We start from the raw sequence: 20,359 nt of genomic DNA on the forward strand, positions 1-20,359 counted from the left end.
CCCCTAAGTATCACTTTACCTGTATTAATAACTAAATAGCAGAGATGTCCCATTTGCTATCTTAAAATGGGGCCAGAAAGACAAGTTACTATACAATATAAAAGGAGTCCTGATGGTTTAGTGGGTCAGATATATGACTGCTAACCACAAGGTCAGCTCTTCATGTCCACCTGCCGCTCTGCAAAGAAAGAGGAGGCTTTCTGCTTCCATAAAGGTTTACAGCCGCAGAACCCACAGGAGACCTTCCACTCTGTCCAAGAGGGTCGCTCTCAGTCATAATTGACTGACTGGTAGGGAGTCCCATACAATAAATAGAGATTCAAATGTTCTGAAATCCAAATTGGCCTGTTTGAGTACAAACATTTTTATTAAAATTAAAATGTTCCAGTCTTGTTATAAGGTGACACAGTTAGGTTTTTTTTCTTATAAAATAGCATAGAGTCAACTTCACCTCAGAAACATTTAACATAACATATCCTTTGGCTTCTGTATATTAAAATAGGTTCTGCATTTGTGTTCTGAAATGTGATGTGTACTGTCTAAATTGAAGAAGGAAAATTTAGATCTTATAAATACTTATGGAAATTTCTAAGAACTCTTACATTTCAACACTCAGTTGCCCTCACACCTTCCATTTGTGTGCCTTTTCAATTTCCCACCCTCCTCAAGCGGTGTGCTGGCTTTGTGGTATCCAGCGTGGAGACTGTGCATATTGCACAGCCCCCCCCGCACCCCCCCAAGGAAAAACCTCCCGCCATCTAATTGATCCTGACTCACAGGGCCCCTACAGGACAAGAGCTGTCACTTTGGGTTTCCAAACTTTCAATTCTGTTAAAGGCTGCACAGTGACTGGTGGGTCGAACCACTGACCTCATGATTGATAGCTCAATTTGCAACCAACTAGCCACCATGCTTGCAAATACACTTTCCCTTGGAAGTTCCTTAATACCTATTTCTTTTTCAAATAGCACTTACCTTGTTTGTCGTATCTGATACTGTGTGAGTCCGAATTCTCCTCAAAACTAGGCTGGTGAATTAATAAGTTAGTATTACTGAATAGCTAAAATATAGTGGAATACCATATCTAAAAAACTAGAGTTGATGTGGTCTATCCAGTGCAGTTTTCTGAACCAACACCCTAATAACTCCAGGAACAGGCCTGAAAACCAAGACACCAAGAAAAACAAATGCCGGACTGTGAGTGAGCCCTGACTTGCGCAGATCGCTGCCAGATTTTGTTGTGTGCTCCATCCAGTCAGTTCTAACTCATAAACCCTCACTGCCATCAAATCGATTTCTCTGTCTGGTGACCCTACAGACAGAGGAGCACCGGCCCTGTGGTTTTCCGAGGCTGTCAAACTTCAAGGGAGCATAAAGGCCTGTCTTTCTCCAGAGCCCGGAATAGCCCCGAAATGTAGCTCACTGCGCCGCCAGAGCCCCGGACTCTCTGCTCACAGCGACACCATGTGATAGATAGCACGGCCACCCAGGGTCCCCTGGGCTGTCATCTTGACCAGAGGTGATCATCAGGTTCACCTGCCCACCTTTACGCTACGTGCTGAGTTTAAGCACGGAGCAACCAGAGCTCCTGCTGCCAACGTGCTGTTGTTAGATGCCATTGAGTCTGTCCCGACACAGCGCCCTGGCCTTCCCCACAATTGATTTTCTGTCGAGTCCATTGCGGCAGCCACTGCGTCAGCCCATCTTGCTGAGGGAGGGCCTTCCTCCTTGCACTGTGCCTCCCTGCCCCTAAGCAGGATCCACTGCTCCAGGGACCTGGCTCTCCCCATAACATTGCCAGAATGGTCTTCCTGAAATTCAGCGGTAACGGTTAGTGACTAAGTTTGATCATTGCCAGTAGAAATTTCTCAATAGCTCCCTGTTTATTTTCTAATAAAGTTCCTTTCTTTTTTGATGATGAAATTAATTGAACATTCTCTGAGGGGAGCAATTCTACACCACCCCCATTTCTTAATCTCTAGTCCCCACCACCTTCAGTCTACATTGGAGCTGGATTTGTCATCCCAGGCTGCTTGAAGAATCTGTGTTTACTAGGTACTCCTGTTGTGTTTTCTATTGTATCCTGTTGTCTTAGGTTCGATCCAATTTCTAAACCCTTCTTACTCTTCACGGTCCATTCCCTCTGCCTTGTTAACTGCTTAGGCACACTTATAAACCTCCTCTCCTGGGAATTATAACAATGAAGAAACCCTCTCACTCAAAAATACAGTTGTGGTTACCTGACTCTTTGTGTTGCATATCCCCAATATATTCTGTGAAGCATTGAGGCCACTTTAGGATTCAGCTTCCCCCCCCCTCCACATTTAAAAAGTTTTGGTGAATATATATTTCTATGATATCACTAGGAGAACTGGGATACTGACCCATGATCATACACATTCTTATTCTGTCGTTCTATCTATACTGTGAGTTATGACAAACTTGAAGGGAGACCAGTGGCCTTTATAAATAACCTCATGGTTAAGAACAGGGTTTGACACCAAAAGTTCAGGTCATGTCAGGATTTGCTTATAATTAGGTTATAAAAAATTTTTCTTTCTCCAGAGTTTTTGAATTCAGAATTGTGGAGAAAGGATTATGTAACAATAGATGAAGACCTATAGACCTGCCTTTGTGGTTTCTGTACATTTAGAGCTATCTTATCAAATGATGCATGCTTATAAATTTTATTTTTGTTATAAACTCCAAAGGGCAGAACCACCAAATGCCTTTCTTTAATATACTTCTATCCAAAGAAGTGAATACCTCAGTAGTGAATGTACAGCAGTACATAAGAAAAACATGCTTATTACTGAATAACACCTGAAAGAAATGTTCAACTCTTTTATCTCAGAACATATCCTTAAATTTTTAGCTTCATCCTTTCTCACATTTATGTCCTTTCATGACCTCAGAATATTTAAAATAATTTTCTCTGTATTAAATCTGTGAGTCTCATCCCAAATTATAGCAATGTCAAACAATATTCTTTCAACACTAAATGTATGAGTTTCTTTAGCGGAGGCATCCAGACAAAGGATGGACAGAATATGTCCATATATCTTTTGGGAAAAATAGAGCAAAGCACTTTTAAATTTAAATGAGAGGAGGAAGTGTATTTGAATTGGAAAACTCTGAGTAGAAAGGTAAGCATTTCTTCACTCCCCCCACCCTCTGTTAGCATACAGCAGTGTTCCAATGAGACAGAAGTGTATAGAAAAAGAAACAACTTTGAATAGAGACCACTGTGGGAGTAAAATGCTACCTTATAAAATATTGTATATGATATTATATCATATTGTATAATATATGTTATATAATATACAATATTATATAAGCTAATTCAATATTTATTCAACAAATAATTCTGTGATTTATGTTTGGCAGGTTCTTAGTAGTTCACTTTTACAACTAAAGACGTCACCAGTGCCATCAGAGAGAGTGTCTACCAGCACAGCAGAATCAAGGGACTTCCTGTAGTAACTGGAATATTCAAATAAAATTGAGATGTTGGACTATGCTTTTCTTTGTCTAAAAATATGACAATTTATGAATTGACAAAGTAGCTTACTGTTTAGGGTCTTAGTTTTTGTTTGCTTATTTGTTTCCAAAATAAAGTCCTCCACTTCTGGTGCTCTTGTGTACAGCACAGAGTTATTCAGCCCTGTGTCATTTTCATCATTATTAGTGTACTCAGGCTCATTATAACAGCTACTGTATATTTTTGAGAGCCTCCTAACTTGGAGAATTTACCTTCCAGCACTATATTAGATAACATTCTATTGTGATCCAAATGATTTCTTTGGTTAATTTATGGAAATATTTCATGTCTTTTTACTAGTCTATTTTACTCTGGAAATTGGCAGAAACGTAGTCACCTTGGTGACTTAACAGAATTTGAAACATGGTATTTTAATTAGCTTCTTATGCATGTGAAAATTACACATTGGATAAGGAATGTTTAAGAAGAATGGATGCATCTGCATGATGGTACTAGTAAAGAATCTTGAAAGTTCCATGGACTGCTAGAGGAACAAACAAATGTATCTTGGAAGAAAGAGAGCCAGAAATTCTCCTTGGAAGTGAGGAAGGAGAGACCAGTCCTGGAGGAGGACACCATGTTTCTACAGTGGAAAGGCAGCCAAGAAGAGGAAGACCGGTGAGGGAACAGATTAACAAAGTGGCCTTAGCAATAGGTACAAACATAACATTGTGAGAACTATACTGAAGTGGGCCGTTTCATTTGTGTGTGGGTGTATAGAGGGAGAGTCACAACTTACTTGATTGTACCTAAAAACATAGCTTCCAGTGTCATTTCCACATGTGAGCCACCACAGTATGAGACACTGATTGAGGAGCCGTAGTTCAAATGGATACACTGCTACCGAGTAAATTTGATTCACGGCTACCCTATAGGACAGAATAGGGATACCGTTCTGTGTTTTAAAGACTGTAAATCTTGAGAACAGGAGCCCGGGTGGCATTCGAATTGCAGTGCTGGTGAAGTTGGGCTGCTAACCAAACAGCTTTTTAAAACTCTCAGGTGCTTCAAGGGAAAACGATGAGGCTTTATACCTCTGAAAAAATGTGCACTATGGGAACCCCACAGGGGCAATTGCACCCCGTCCTCTCAGGTCACGATGAGACGATCGCCCCGATGGCAGTGAGCAGGAGGTTTGGTTTAAATCTGTACAGAGTAGACAGCCTCAACTTTCCTCCGCTGAGCTGCTGGTGGCTTCGAACTGTTGACCTGAAGTTAGCAGCCCAACAGGCTGCCCACGAAGCTACCAGTCTGATGTTTGTTCTAAATGTGTAATCGCATTTAGATCATTTCAATGCTTTAGTTTCTTTGATTCTGAACATTACACAGACTTGAAATTCCAAAAACACTTCATTGCACTTAAGCAGAAGTTATATGAGGATCAAGAGAGATGTTGAAAAAAGTGGGGTCTCAGGATTGTATAATTTCCCCTTTTTATATCAGCTTGCTGGACCATATGAAGACTAATGCAGCGTCAGGGTTGGTGAATGTCTCATTACTATGCAGAGAGCCAAACATTGCTTGCCCCAAATGAAGAGCACTTGAAATACTTACTGATTAAGGTCAGCATTTATGTAGCCATAAGTATGGATTAGACCTGAAGATGAAGAACATCAATACTCACAACTAGAACAATAAACATCATGACAGGGCAAGGGGGCTTGAAATTGTCAATGATGTAATGCTACTTAGATCAACAATCAAAGTCCATGTAGAAAGTAGTCAAGAAATCAAATGCCCTATTGTATCGGTCACAGCTGCATAAAAAAATCTGTAAAATTTTAAAAGCAACAATGGCACTTTGATGGCTGCCATTCACCTAACATAAGCCATGGTATTTTCAATGACCTCATATGCACACAAAAACTGGACAATGAAATGGAAAACAATAAAAATCGATGCATTTATCTTATAATTTGGGTGCAAGCCATTGACTATACTGTGGACAAAATGAGTAAAGCAGTCTCGGAAGAAATATAACCAGAACTCACTTTAAAGGAAGGAACTCCCGCATCGATGAAGACGCAGTGGTCTGAACACACACAGCGGTGAGGGTGCAGATGGTGAGGCCTGGGCAGCGTCCACCGACAGCAGCAGCAGCCGCACCGGCATTCACCGCTGCCCAGATTATGTGTGCCTGTGAAGAATTGGTGGCACTTTTTGAGCAAAGCCACTCTCCGTCAGTCATATTTTACTTCTTTCTTGTTCATTTCTTAGACATGTAACGTGTTCTTCTGAAACGCTGAGTGACAGTTTCACCTTTTCTGTTCTTTGCAAATAGATCGGAATTATTAGCGAATAGTTCAGAATGCAGCGAATGGAGAGACTGCCGCCATTTAGTCTCTTCTTTGATTATTCAAAAGCTTCCTGAATGCTTATTATGTTGTATTTTGCCATAATACACGATTGTCCTCTTACAAGCTGCTCAATATCAATGTAGCATCTTATTGAAAATCCGGAACTAGACATCTTTCAAATATTCCATTATTTGTATGAACTTAGGCCAGCAGTTCTTGTGAAATAAAGGAATGGAGGAAATCTTTTCTAGGGTTTTCTATGCACACCACCATTCTGTTTCAACTAACCATTTCTGATAAAAATGTATAAATTAATGCAGACTATTAGTGAGACTAAGGGATCCCTGGTGGCCGAGTGGTTAAGCTTTGGGCTACGATCCGAAAGGTGAGCAGTTGGAATCCACCAGCCTCTCCTTGGGAGAAAGGATACACAGTCACCGTTTTGGAGACTCGCAGGGGCAGCTCTGCCCCTTTCTACAGGGTCACTATTAGTTGACATCAACTCGATGATAGTGAGAGTGACACGAGTGAAACCAATCCATTTTTATAACAGGAATCTGTACACGTTCTGCCTAAGCAACTACCATCAAAAACAATAAGAATTTCTTGCTTTAATTTCATCAAAATGCTTGGTCAAATCTAAATAATAATACTATGTAATACCATGACATAGTATTATTACATATATTATTACACATTATACATATATGACATACTAATACATAACTATTTTAAAGATAAATAACTATAATTATTGCAGGATTAAGCTAAGAATAAGAATTTGCTCAAGTTAACTTTTCTGCTTATTTTACAATTAGAAGTGACCATCTGGTTAAAAATTTACTTCATGTGTATTTTATGTACTCATTGTGTTTGCCAGTTGCCTTTGAGTCGATTCTGACTCCTGATGACCCCGCGCCCAACAGGAATCCAAAGTGCCCGTTCCGCACCTAATCACAGTTGTTCCGTGTGTGAGCCCCCGTTGCAGCACTGTGTCCTTCCACCTCACTGAGGGGCTCCTCTTGTGTGCTGCCCCCTAACTGTGCTAAGCATGATGCCCTTCTCCAGCCATTGGTCTAGCTCGACACATCCAAAGTGCAGGAGACAAAATCTCACCGCCCTTGCTTTCTCGGAGAAAGATGTGTTTCTTCTTTTGGCAGTCCATAGTCCTTTCAGAGTTCTCAATCAGCACCAGAATTCATATGCCTCAGTCTTCCCCAACCTTCCTTATTGATTGTCCAACTTTCACATGAGGCAGTTGAAAATACCTTGGCTGGACTCAGGCTCACGTTAGCCCACACGGCGATGTGCTTGTTTTTCAACCCTTTCCAGGGGTCTCGTGCAGCAGATTCACTCACTGCCGTGCTGCTCCCATGAAACTGATGGTGGATCCAAGCCGGGTGACATCCTTGACAACATCAGTCTTTTTCCATTTAGCATGATGTTACCTATTGATCCAGTTGGGAGGACTTTGGTTTTCTTTACATTCACTTTCAGCAAGCGTGCTTGTTGCAGTCTGCTCATAAGCCTTCCTCCAATTCCGCTGCTGCATTCTTCTGGATAGCAAATTGCTTTCCCACCACCATAAAAGGTGACTGACTACACACGTGGTCTGCTCCAGAAATTAAACTGAGTATATTTGTGGGACGAGATGATGAAGAAGCTCAATATTAGTAGCTAAAGCCAGGACAACAGCAGACTTAGAAATAACAGTTCTTCATATATAAGTACAGGCTAAAGCTGAAGAAAATTTTAAAAATCTATGAAAGCCAAAATATGACACTGAGTATATAAGACCTGAGGAGCTGTTGAAAGACATTAAGAAAATCACCTGTGAGGAAATAAAGTACTCATTAAAAAGACAGGAAAGAGAGAAGAGACGCAAATGGAAAAAAGACTCTGAAATTTGCTCTTAATGGTAGAGTAGCGAAAGCAAGTGGGGGAAATTGTGTCAAAATATGAATGGACAACTTCAAAGGGAAGCTCAAGAAGACACAGTAAAATATCACATGAAATGTGCAGCGGCCTGAAGTTAGAGCATGAAACCGGAAGAACATTAGCATCTCTAAACCGAAAGAACTGAAGAGATGTTTCAGACCCCATGTTGCAATATTGAAAGTTTCTATGGGCAAATATACTCATTAGAGATGCTTGTGTTCAATATCTCTGAGGTTTCATTGAATCTTACATAAATCTACCAATAATTTTTAAAATATAAAAGTGGTTAAAAGCTTCAAAAGATTGCTAAAAAAGACATAGATAAATTGATGGTAAATGTCCAACTGTATACAAAGAAGCTTCAAAAATTTCTCTTCATGGAAAAAGGAAGTTAAGAGATGGAGTTTTTACACAAAAATTTTGAAGCCCCTTCATATTAACTTAGCATTTTTTTACTTTTTTAACAAAATGGTATTAATGTGTTTCTAGTAATCATTGCATCACTTTATTAATTTTTTTGTAAAAGGCTTGGAAAGCATTACTAAATTACATTTTAAAAATAACCTTTTTGACATCCTTTAACCAAATTTCTGTTTCAACACGTTTTTTAAATTACATAAAATCTATATCACATACATAAACTTATACTAATTGAAGGCAATGCACACCTTATTTTTGTCTCTATTTCTGAGAGATACATATTGATAAGACTATGCTAGGTTACTTTACAATAGCAGTGAAGTACTACTGGAGCACTAGACCACTGCGGCCATGACCACTGTCATTCTCCAGGGAAGTAAACTATGGTTACCATCACTGTGTCACCATTACTGTGACAGGTTAACATCCTATCATCTACACTGACCCTTAGGGCATTTGAATCTCATTTCAGATGCATCAAAGAAGAGTATTTATAAGCGACATATTTGACTAGGTTTTTAAAATAAGTTATTTCCGCTGTTTTAAAACACAGTGGAAAAGAAAACATGTGACTGTTTCTATCTTATCTTAAAATAATCTCAATGGATTAATATGATTCTGTAACATGATATCAACTATGCAGTCTGATTTTTGTCCCTATGTTTGTTTTTACTGTATCCAGCTTAGTCAGCATGGCAAAATCAACTCATTGAAAATAGTTCTTTAATGGTTCTAAGAATATACTGAACTTTTTGACAGCTATTCTCTTCCCATATATATTGAATCCCTGCCTATTTACCAATAGCAAATGTTTCACAAGATTCTTTTAATTTTGCATCACTTAAAATTTTGTTTTAAGTTTCTTCACTAATTCTACATCCCTGTATACTCTTTGGAAAGAATTCCTTTCCACTACTAAGTAATAGTAATAATCATGAGGATTATCTGTATAAAAATACTTAGCTGAACAAAACCTGAAAAATGCATCCAAAAATACTCATGTTTACTATAAAACTAGAAATGTTGAAATAGCATTCATTATGCTATACGCATGCATTAATTATATGATTCTTGAAGGCAATATTAATACAGGTAACCAGCTCTTACCAATAAATATTATAAAATTGATTAATAGGTTATTGAAAGAATATTTTAAAATAATAAAAATGCCATTTATTTCTCTAAGATGTTGGCCATCTTTTAGTTGTACTGTAATGGCATTTTCCCTCCTTTTAAAGAATATTCTGCTATCCCTCTCTATTACAGTGCATCTGGTAGGGTCGGAGAAAATCTAAACTAAGTAAGCAGTGTGAGACAGTTGCAAGAATATCAACTGTAGAAGTGAGTATTCGTTCGATTTTAGGCATCACTCTTTCCCTCACTCCTGCTCTCCCTTTCTCGCTCCCTGCCTTGGAGGAGATTGTGACTCTCGGACCCTCGAGGACAGAGAACTAACTGCCCCTGCAGGCTTCCCAGGGTGTCACTGTTCACAGGAGTGGAATGTCTCAGTTTTCTCGTCAGGAGTTTTTGGTGGATTCAAACTGCAGACCTTGGAGTTAGAATCGCAACATGTAACCCACTCTGTCATCAGTGCTCAATACTGCTTGTTCCCAAAGGATCAAAATATCTGATCATGATTTTTTGGAATAATAAATGAGAATAATTAGTTCTGCATTTTAGATTGTGTGACGGTTACATAAATTGTAAACCAAGTCTTGATCATATCGCATTAGAGTAGTTAGGGGTTACCTCCTTAGGTTAGAGAGATAGATATGGAGACAGAGATACTTAAGTCTACTTGATTTGTCATTACTTCTTCTACAACAGCATATTACTTCCCTAATAATATATTTAATGAGAAATTACTGTGCTACACATGGTTCTTTAAAAAAATCATTTTATTAGGGGCTCATACAACTCCTATCACAATCCATACATACATAAATTGTGTCAAGCACATTTGTACATTCATTGCCCTCATCATTCTCAAAACATTTGCTCTCCACTTAAGCCTGTGGCATCAGCTCCTCATTTTCCCCTCCCTCCCTTCTCCCCCTCCCCCCTTTCTCTTCCCTCATGAAGCCTTGATAATTTATAAATTATTATTTTGTTGTGTCTTACACTGTCCAACGTCTCCCTTCACCCACTTTTCTGTTGTCAGTTTCCCAGGGTGGAGGACACATGTTGATTCTTATAATCGGTTCCCCCTTTCTACCCTACCCTCCCTCTACCCTCCTGGTATTGCCACTCTCACCACTGGTCCTGAAGGGATCATCTGCCCTGGATTCCCCGTGTTTCTAGTTCATATCTGTACCACTGTACATCCTCTGGTCTAGCCAGATTTGTAAGGTAGAATTGGGATCATTTGGTGGTGGTGGAAGCATTTAGAAACTAGAGGAAAGTTGTATGTATCATCATCGCTATACTGCACCCTCACTGGCTTGTCTCCTCCCTGTGACCCTTCTGTAAGGGGATGTCCATTTGCCTACAGATTTTCTTTGAGTCTCCGTTCCACACTCCCCCTCATTTGCAATGATATGATTTTTTTCTGTTCTGATGATGCCTGATACCTGAACCCTTTGACACGTCACGATCATACTGTGTGCTTCTTCTATGTGGGCTTTGTTGCTTCTGAGCTAGTTGGCCACTTGTTTAGCTTCAAACCTTTAAGGCCCCACACGCTATATCTTTTGATAGCCAGGCACCATCAGCTTTCTTCACCACATTTTCAGCAATTGTGTTGGGAAGATGAGCATCATAGAATGCCAGTTTAATAGAACAAAGTATTCTTGCATTGAGGGAGTACTTTAGTGGAGGCCCAATGTACATCTGCTACCTTAATATTAAACCTATACATATATGCACATAGATCTATTTCCCCATCCTCATATATAAATATATTAACATATCTACATGCCTTTACTTAAACCTCTGTAAATGCCCTTTTCCTCCTAGCTCTTTCCTCTATTTCCTTTGACTTTCCTCTTGTCCTAGTATAATGCTCAGTCTTCATTTGGGTTTCAGTAATTCCTCTTGGTTACATTACCCTTGATCATGCCCTACCAGGCCTCCTACACCCTCCTCACCACTGATTTTGATTACTTGTTCCCTTGTCCCTGGGTTTGTTAACACCACTTCCTTTCCCCCCACCCTCCCCTCTCCCAAGATCCATGGAACTGTTGGTCCAGTTGTTTTCTCCTCCAGATTTTTCATCTAGCTTTTCCCCAATGCCCCCTTTGCCTTTTGTTTTTTAAAGCTTACCTCAGCGGACTCATGTTGTACTTGTCCTTTTGTGCTTGGCTACACATGTTTCTTTTGGTGCTTTATATAAAATTTTCAAAAGAAGAAAAAAAAATTTCCACTTATTCTAAGGCATTCTAGCTCAATCTTTCCTACAAAAGATTAACTGAAAAAAACTTTTAAAAAATGCAATACTCTTAGAAATCAAATAGCTCAGAAAATAATTAAAATAAAGGGCTGCTTAGTTGAAAACTACTTTTTATCCATTTAATATGTATATTTCATGTATTTTAGCCTTTATATATATAGTCAGGAATGTTCCCAAATAGAATTCATAAGAAGTTGCCATTAAATAAAGATTAGTCCTGGTAGTAAAATGCTCAGAAAATGTAATTTACTTTTAATTTCCTTTTGTATGGATTTCAGTTTTATTTTAAATTTCCATTATTTTCATTTACTAGGCATAGTTTCTGGATAACTTTGTTAACTATTTCTAGGAATCAGTCACTTAAGATGTAGACTGAAACGAGTTTGTAATATATTTAATACTTCTCAACTGTCTCATTGACTTATTATTGTCAGTTACACACAAAAGCAAAGTCTTAATCTTTTCTTGCAACAGTATTTGGAATTCCTACTCAAGATATATAACAGAAGTTAGTGAACTACTTGATTTTTCTGGTCTTTTATGATTTTAATTTTTATGATAACTAGTTTACTTCCTGAGTTGAATATTAAGCAAAACGTTAGTATTAATATGGTCAGTAATTGTAGCTATAAGTATACATTTATTCTTTGTCACTTCCATGGTCCTCAATAAAACCACTTCGTCAAACATATTCAGCAGAAAGATATATTAGTGTTAGGCTTTAAGCTTTTTATAATTTAATGAAAGATATTTTCAGAAGATTGAAACTTTAAACTAATATAAGGGTATAAAGATGTTCTTTACCGATTCAAGAATATTTTCTCTATTCCTTAATTAAATTTTAATATCATTATTTAGGGGCTCTTAAATCCTAATATTTTTGAAAGGATAATTTTCTTTTTTTTTTAACCAAATGTCAAAACTATTGACAATATTGATGAGAACTATGGAAAGCAGATGTCATGATTAAAACTTGAAAGATAAATAAAGAGCTATTACAAACAAAAGTGAAGTAGATTTAACGCAAATTTTCTCACCTCTGGTTTAAGTAGAATATATAATATTCTTATTTAACAGACACACTGAAGTTTCTGTTAAAAATGGAGTTTTAAAAAGAAAAGTAGAGATTAATTTCAAGAACAGAGAGCTTGTATCTAATGTCAAACACATTCATAGAGACCATTAATTACCAAATGCATAAAATAAATAGGAAAGGATTATGTTGTAATAGAAACCGTGAATGAAGTGCTTTTGTTCATTTCTTTTTTTTTTTAGATATTTGAAATACAACTTTATTCTAACGAAAAGGAATGGGAATGACAGTTAACAAACAAAACATCACCACTGATTATTGTGATGTGACTGTAGCAGTCTTGTAGTTGAATTTCAAGAAAGAAAAATGCGTTCCCAAACAGCTAGATATGTGGGTTCAAAAAAACAGAAAGAAAGAAAAGGTTTTTAACTGCCACACTCACTCCAAAGCCCATTCATCTCCTTCAGCATCCCAAAGATGAGCACATTCTGCTTAGCTATGCAATAAGGGTGGCAAACACGCGGCACCACTGACGTCACAGGACAGTTGCCTATAAAACTAGACTTCTGACGCTGGGCTCCAGCTTCGTTCTCTCACAGGCCATCATCTTCATTCGGGAGAGCGGTTGGCTGCGCAACCTCTAAATCATGCTCATACTGGGCTGCCAAAGCTGGGTCCATAACAACCTCTGGTGGGGCCAGAGCAGGCATGGCAACAAACTCCAAGTCAGGATACCCAATGAGTTTTCTAGCAAGCCAAAGGAAGGGCTTTTCAAAGTTGTAGTTGCTTTTGGCAGAAATGTCATAGTACTGAAGGTTCTTCTTTCGGTGGAAGACAATGGATTTTGCCTTAACTTTCCTGTCCTTAATATCCACTTTGTGGCCACACAGCACGGTGGGTATGTTTTCACACACTCGAACCAGATCCCTATGCCAGTTAGGCACATTCTTGTAAGTAACCCTTGAGGTTACGTCGAACATTATAATGACGCACTGGGCTTGAATATAATAGCCATCTCTCAGTCCTCCAAATTTTTCTTGACCAGCTGTATCTCACACGTTGAATTTGATAGGTCCTCTGTTAGTATGGAACACAAGGGGATGGACCTCAACACCTAAGGTAGCTACATACTTCTTCTCAATTCACCAGGCAGGTGACGTTTCACAGATGTCGTTTTTCCAGTACCACCATCACCCACCAGTCCGAGTTTGAACTGGACTTGGGGTTCTCCTTGGGCGGCCATCATGATGGATCTTCCAGAAGTGTCTCCGGGCCGCGTCTGACTGAGGGATGGAAAGATGGCCGCTTTTGTTCATTTCTATCTCTTAATTACTTAATGATGCGTGGAAAGTCATGGAATTTTGCTAAGCTCAGTTATATTCTAAAAACTAGGACAATTGCAATTACCGTGGAAAACCATTGTGAGATGACATGCAAAGACAGGGAGAGGAAGGAAGAGCAAGAGGAGCAAGACAGCTTTGCAGTCCTACATTGACCTCAACAGCCTTATCTGCTTGCCATTTCTTTATCTAAACGACAGTTCCGATATAATAGTTTTATCGTATTCCTGGTGTAGTATTGGCTGATTGTTTCACTTCATCAGACTCAAGAGCTCGTCTTAAAACCATGCTTCTTTCTAGAGAACCCCAAAGGACCAGTTATTCTAGTGGAATGAAACTCTGTACCACTAGGTCTTATGAAAAGGACTGATCCCACAAGAGCTATTTTCAACAAGTCCAATTTTCATGCCTGAAAACTGTAAAATAACAAAATAAAGAAGGCAAAGAAATCAAATAAACTCAGATTGCTTATCAAAAACTCATTAACTTTTATTGATTAAAAATATATGTGAATCAATGTACAAATATTTAAATGTGCATTTATTATTGAATTCTCTACCAAAAAAAAAAGTTCTGGAAGAACTTGAGTCTGAGAATTCTGAATCTGACATTGGTGCCTTGCCGAGGGAAGTTCTCTCTTAGTTAAATTTCAGCTCTGTGAACCAAATTAAATTTTTCTATGTAGTTTACAGTATATTAAAATGGAAATAGGAAATTTAGAAATATTTGGATATATGTTTGCATACCCCTTTGAGAATACTTTATGCCATGTAATTGTTGACTTACTCCAAAGAATCTCAAGAGATATAATCTGTCCCTTATCCTAGGGGCTAAAGACCACCATATTAAACAGGTGAGTCTAATCAAGACAATTATTTGAGAAGTATATTTTAAGACTAAACTCTTTCTGGTTAATTCAAACAGATGTGCTTAGCTGCTAACCAAAAGGATGGAAGTTTAATTCTACTCACAGGTTCCTTTGAAGGACGGCCTGGCCATCTAATTAAAAAAAAACAGGTGGTGAGCATTATGGAGCTCAGATCTACTCTGACACAGCTCAGATCACCATGAGGCAGAATCTACAAAAACAATGACATGTTTAAAAGCTACATTAATGGAAACCTTACATTAATGGAAACCTTACTATTTATAAACAGGTTTCTTGATATTTTCTACTATTATTAAAGTAATCATACAGTATTTTGTAATAAAGAATAAGTGATAAGGTCATTTCCAAGGGGTGTCATGAAGGAGCCACCAGAGAGCATCCACAAAAGGGGGATGTTGGTGTACCATTCTCTGTGCTCCAGATATGTGGTGACTCTCAACTTGGGCATCTTAATCACCCTTCTATTCTTCAAATCAATGGCTATTTATTAAAGACATTATGTGCACTTACATGGGAAGTCCCACGTGTTAAGCATAAAAGCTGGAGAATAAGGTACCGTTCATTTTCCCATTTAATACAGCTATCTTGAAGTAAGGGCCATGATAACTAACTAGAACCACCCCATCCCCCGTTTTACGCTACATATTTAAAGAGCAAAGATAAACAGGGAGTATATTTTATACCCTTAAAAAGCTCAGACAGCACTTCAAAAGATCAATATAGTCTAAGAAACTATATATAATCAAACATTTAAAATATATGGCTCTGGGAAAGATAGGTCTGCATTTTAATTGTACCCTAAATTTTGGAGTATAGACTAGGGTGAAACATACTACACAGTGTATTTATGTAGTTTAAATCAGCTAATATAAGAAAATATTATATTAGCTACTCAACAATGTTATCATTGTTGCTGCTACCAAGACACCTCCTGCCACCATTCCAGGCATTAGAAAGGAGAAACACATTTACACAGGAGTCCCGGAAACTCGCTCTGTCGGAGAGGGCTGAGAGAAGCTTCCAGGGAATGTAATACCTCAAGGAATGTCTTGAAGGATGATTAGAAATTTTGCCAAATAATTTAGAAATCACAAAATTTTCTGCATTTGAGGATTTTGAAGCAATGTGACGGCAGGCTTTATTGATTGTCTACCTCACTGGTGACCTGTTTCTGTAAATGAGTGACCATTGCTAAAGTCGGTAAGGATATCAGCTTTCTGTTAGCTACAACATTTAATGTTAATACGGTCATTACATGAAAATAACTGGATACATTCTACAAAATCATATTGGTGCAGAATGCTATCATAGTAAATTAAGCATAATTTTAAGCAAGCACCTCTATATATCTACCATTGATTTTGATTTCTCTTTCTAAAAGAGGAGCTAAACAATAGCTTCTTTTCTGTTCTGGTATAAATTTCTACTATTCTACCTCAAATTTATATGTACTGAGATCATTGTTGCCTTCCCATTATATATGAACTACTAATTGTAAAATAAGTTTACATTTGCATATGTGCATAGCTATGGCTTTAAATGCAGCGGTCTCATTAATTGTATGACTAGGGAGACTTCTTTCTCCAAATTGCCCAGTAAAATTCAGGCAGGTAATTATCACTATCTGTGGTGGTTTCTCATTTATATGAAGTATACTATTCTGCACCTTGATTAGCATCTAGTTTTATCAGCCTCGCTTCTCACTCTGTGCTCCAAAGACAGGTAGGGATATGTTATACTATTCATAGACTAGAAAACTACAATGCATGAGTGACTTAAACACTTTCTGATTGCAATACCCCATGAGTTTTACTCTTTAATCATTGCATATCCATTAATTGCAAAGTCAACCCAGCAATTAAAAATGAAAAACAAAAGATACAGAGAGAAGTAACAACCCATTATTAGTGGGGAAATTCAGAAAGAGCATATTTTTAGCTTTGTGACATGCTGCTTTTATGGGAGTGCAATAATATTCTCGTAAAGAATTCTGTGTGAAATGGGATCAGTTAACATGTCATCAAATGGAGGCTGTCAAGTAGACATGTGACCACTCAGGTTTTTTTGTTTGAACAAATAGGGAGAGAACAAAGTTATACTTTTGTAACGATAGAGACTATGCAGCTAGTCGCTAACTTCCATTCTGCTCCCAGGTCCCTTTTCTAGGCCTATTCAGGTATAAAACAATTCCTCATTTTAAAAAGGTTTCCTTATTATTGTTTTTTAATCCGTTTTTTAATAAATTTGATCTTGGGGGTCAAACACATTACATATTAGCATACAGATATGTTTAATACTTATAGACATATTTTATATTAACATAGTTATATTAATATATAACTACTAATAGCAATGTTGTGCAAAGAAAACCACAATACTCCCTGTAACTTAAGTACAAGGATTGTTATAAAAGTAAAGGAAATGGAGCTAATTCCAGGAACCCAAGTGGAAGGCGAATTTTGAGAATGACAAGGGCAACGAATGTATAAGGGTGCTTTGCTCAACTGATGTATGTGTGGATTGTTATAAGAGTTGTATGAACCCCAAATAAAAGATTTATTAAAAATAAAAAGTAAGTCTCATGAGGGAGGGGGAGTGGAGAGTGAGGGGCTAAGTGAGGAGCCGATATTAAGGGCTCTTGTAGAAGGAAAATGTTTGGAGAATGAGGATGGCAACAAATGTGTATATGTGCTCGACACAATGGATGGATGTTTGGATTGCGATAAGAATTGTATGAGCCCCCATAAAACGATTAAAAAAAAAAAGAAAAGTAGCAAAAATGTTTCTAGCATTTACTCATTTCTTTTAGAACTCAGGCGTTAATATTTTAGTGAGAACCACAGGTTTCTGTGCTCCTGAAATGAAATGAATGATTTTTTTATTTGTAAAGAATGTTTCTAAACACTCTTATTAATTGTACAAAAACTAAGAGGTGTGCTTCTATGGACTCTGCGTGCTGTTTTCCGTTCTCTGAAGTCACGCGACAAAGAGAATGCTATGCCAAAGAAACGAAACGCACCCGGGACCACACCCATCATAGATCAGATATCGCGATTTAGTTTAACTTTTATTTTTAATATTTCAGTTGAAAAACTAACCTTCTTTCCTAACTCTAACATAACAGTTTGTAGGGCAAGTCTCAGGTTAGAAGGTTTGAAATTGTTCAGTCAAGTGCGCTCCTCCTGAAAAAGCAAGTGTGTAAAGAGCAAAGATGGCCCTAACTGGCCCCCAACAACAGTGTTTCCGACCAGGTAGCTTCAGAAGATGGAAAACTGTAGAGCACACACATACACATCTCCTACATTGGATTTTCCAAAATATTCCCCTAGCCAGTCATAGTTTTGTTCTCCTGTGCATGTGGAGAGAAAATTGATTGAGATAGCTATACAACTTAACACGTTTGTTTGTTTTTTTCCATTCAGAAATCTAGAAAGATTCCTAATGATAAAATTCATTTCATGTGTAGGGGAAAGGCAAGGCAAAAGCCTCAATGTTTATACACAGGGTTTCTGAATAACTCAAGACAAAGTGTTATATAATGCCATAGAGATACTGCAGTCTTGTACACATGCATTCTTTTTCATATACCCAAATGGAATATTTTCAGAGTTGTGTCATTTCTAGGAGCACTGACCTTTTATTCAAGTTAATCTATAAGCTATTTATTGAAATTTTCTGATGTTTATGTATCTCAACCAGAAAGAATGAGAAAAATTCCAAAGGACACACACTTTGAAAGCAGATGCATTAATACAGGATGGTGTCTTCGGACTGCCTAATAGTTCGGCCTGGAGGATAGGCAGGCCCTTCCACTAACATAATGGATTCAGACCCGGCTTTCTGTCACGAGAGACTCTGTATTGCCGTCAGGGAGCCTGCTGAGCGATGCCCTGCCATTTGACCACAGCAGCAGTGCACATGGTCATTGGGTTTTAGCTCCTAGCTCAGCAACCTGCCTATTTCAGGCACGGCCTGCAAACAAGAGGAAGGGGTTCCCATTTCCGTTGTCTATAAAATTCGTTCAGGTCTCATTTTGAATGTTGTGACAGGCCAACCCGGTTTGAATTTATCATGACTTGTCTGTTTAGCAAATCCAGGAGCCGGAAGCATGAGCAATTCTGTAAGATGTTGCCACTACTCTCTAGCGAGAGTGACAGATAAATAAGAAAAACGATGGGATTTGGCAGACAAGTGAAATTCGGGAGAAGGAATCAAAAGAGTGACATTTCACTAAGGTGTCAGAGCATAGCCTCATTATTTCTTTTTATTGCTACACCAAAATCCGTTTTATGTGCTAATTATGACTATATTACAGAAGCCACCAACAATCATTTCAGACAGATTAAGTCCATTTTTTGACATAGTTATTGAAACGTGTATAAGCCACACTCCACAGAGCATGTATCTGAGCATGATAACATGCACAAGGGGTTTTAACTTTTTAAAAATAATTTTAGGAAACAATTCCAGGCTTAAAATGAAATATACTCATTGGCCTAGTGTCACGTACATGTTTTGAGGCAGTATTAAACCTGCACATCGATGAGAGTAGCTGATGTCAGTGATATGTGGTGGTAGGGAAGGGAAAGTCAGATGAAGTCTGACAGCTCCATGTTAGACCAGGAAGAACAGAAAAACAGTTGCTTCAACATAAGCAGCTTTCATTTCCAAACATGTTTCCATTTCTCTGTGATCCTTGTGAGTCTTCAGGAGATGTTGATCAAAGAAAGAGTGTGAGCGAAAAAAAATCTATTATGTTTCAATTCCATTTCCCCCCACAAACCTTAGAAGCCTCTTCATATGTATCAGGCACCTCTGTGTGCCAGGTATCCATGCTACACTTACCGGATACAATGGTGGCAATGAAGCACACGGGCCTTGCTTTTTATTAGCCGTTCTGATGGAAAAGGCACAAAATGCGAGCAACAACAATCCTTTAAAATCGTTGTGACCCAATTGGATTGAAAACATGTTTAAATGAAACAGTACGAAGCAAAGCAGTGAACTGAGCTAGAATGTTGCGTTTAGAATGTCATTTTGAAGCTAAGTGGAAATAGTAAGAAAGAGCCCTTACTTAAATATGTGGAGAGAGTGCTCCTGGAAGACTGCACAGCTGTTACAAATGCCAGGAAGCAGGAAAGAGCTTGTCCATTAGAGAAATGTGAGAGCCAACAACACATGCCTAGTTACATGTGTGAGGTTTGTGGGGTCTGGGGCTTTTGGGGGCTTAAGAGTTAAGAGTGGCATAAAATGAGATAGAAAAGGATCACATGGTTTAATCACTGATTGACCATAGTCATGGTTCTATTTTTAATAAGGAGAATTTTTATCACATTTGAAGAGTCACTTAATAAACTGGAATTTGCAATGAAGTAGTATCACATGTTACAAGGATGTCAGTGATCAGATAGGAAGTAGTAATAGAACTCAAAGGAGAGGTCTAGATAACGGATGGTAGTCTGATGCATTTTAGAGATAAAAATACAGGATCAATTGCTTATCTGGGTGCAGAA

At 38.1% G+C, this 20,359-nt stretch overlaps 1 protein-coding gene and 1 pseudogene across 1 annotated transcript in view; one reads left to right on the forward strand and one right to left on the reverse strand.

Annotated features, from left to right (window-relative positions):
* MDGA2 (MAM domain containing glycosylphosphatidylinositol anchor 2) overlaps positions 1-20,359 on the forward strand; it is a 1,044,700-nt gene that overhangs the window by 565,929 nt on the left and 458,412 nt on the right. The window lies entirely within an intron of this gene.
* Positions 13,211-13,863, reverse strand: LOC142426053 (GTP-binding nuclear protein Ran-like; annotated as a pseudogene).

Source organism: Tenrec ecaudatus, chromosome 14 (assembly GCF_050624435.1).
Source record: "Tenrec ecaudatus isolate mTenEca1 chromosome 14, mTenEca1.hap1, whole genome shotgun sequence".
In the NCBI taxonomy this organism is placed as follows: domain Eukaryota; kingdom Metazoa; phylum Chordata; class Mammalia; order Afrosoricida; family Tenrecidae; genus Tenrec; species Tenrec ecaudatus.